Source organism: Primulina tabacum, chromosome 8, assembly GCF_025594145.1.
Source record: "Primulina tabacum isolate GXHZ01 chromosome 8, ASM2559414v2, whole genome shotgun sequence".
NCBI classification, from domain to species: Eukaryota; Viridiplantae; Streptophyta; class Magnoliopsida; order Lamiales; family Gesneriaceae; genus Primulina; species Primulina tabacum.
Window position 1 is genome coordinate 10,831,623 of NC_134557.1, and position 1,131 is coordinate 10,832,753.

Here is a 1,131-nt window from a genome sequence, read left to right on the forward strand (position 1 = left end):
GTTCGTGAACATTGTTTCCCACTATTTAAAATTGTTATTATTATCCATTAAAATATAATGATATCTTTTGATTTAAAATTTATGTTTATTTTTCATTTTACAAATCTAGGATGTTATAAAAAAGATTATATTATAAGGAATCTATATTTGGGAAAGAAAATTGATTTATTTTGCAATATAAAAGTAGTTAATATATGGATATCACTTACACCATATTATTATTATATAAAGAATTTAACTATAATACCACCTAATTTGGTTTCTTGATATGACATATTTTTAAATGACAATATTATCTTTATCTCAACAAATAAATTAATTTTCAGATGATAATAATACCCTCACCCCACAAACAGATTGCATCATTTTTTTAAAGCACATTATGCACATAATAATTTTAGATAGATATTTAGCATGTAATTACATATAAAAGTATACATAAAAGCTCTCATGAGACGGTCTCATGTGTCAGTTTCTTGAGACGGATATCATTTTTTATCAGTCACGAACAAAATTATTTTTCATGTAAAAAATATTAATTTTAATTGTAAACATGGGTAAAGTTGATCCGTTTCACGGAAAAATCTGTAAGACCGTTTCATAAGAGATTTACTCAAAAAGATATTGCATAATATATATTAATTAGATAATATGATTAATTAGAATCAATGCGATATGTTGTCGATATAATCATAATATATATTAATTAGATACTATGATTATTTAGAATCAATGAAATATGTTGTCGATATAATCACTTGTTTTGCTGAAGATTGTTTTAATTTTATCTCCATAATGCATTACGTTGGAGGAGTTGTACAAAATTTGGATAAAAACAAAAAGATACTGAACATAAAATTTTGATTTTTCGGTTCGGTTTTTTCGGATATTTGACCAGTTTCGGATTTGAGTTTACAGAAAATTAATTTTCTGTTTCGTTTTGAGAAGAAAAAACCGAAATATTTTAAATTTTTTTTTGTTATATTGCTGCCCAAACATAAACCTAAAACTTAGAATAAGAGAATAATTAATATTGATGTATTTTAAATTCATATATTAAAATATATATTCAAATAAATATATTTTTGTAGTTCCAAATATACTCATTTGTGACTCAACTTTGAAGGGTTT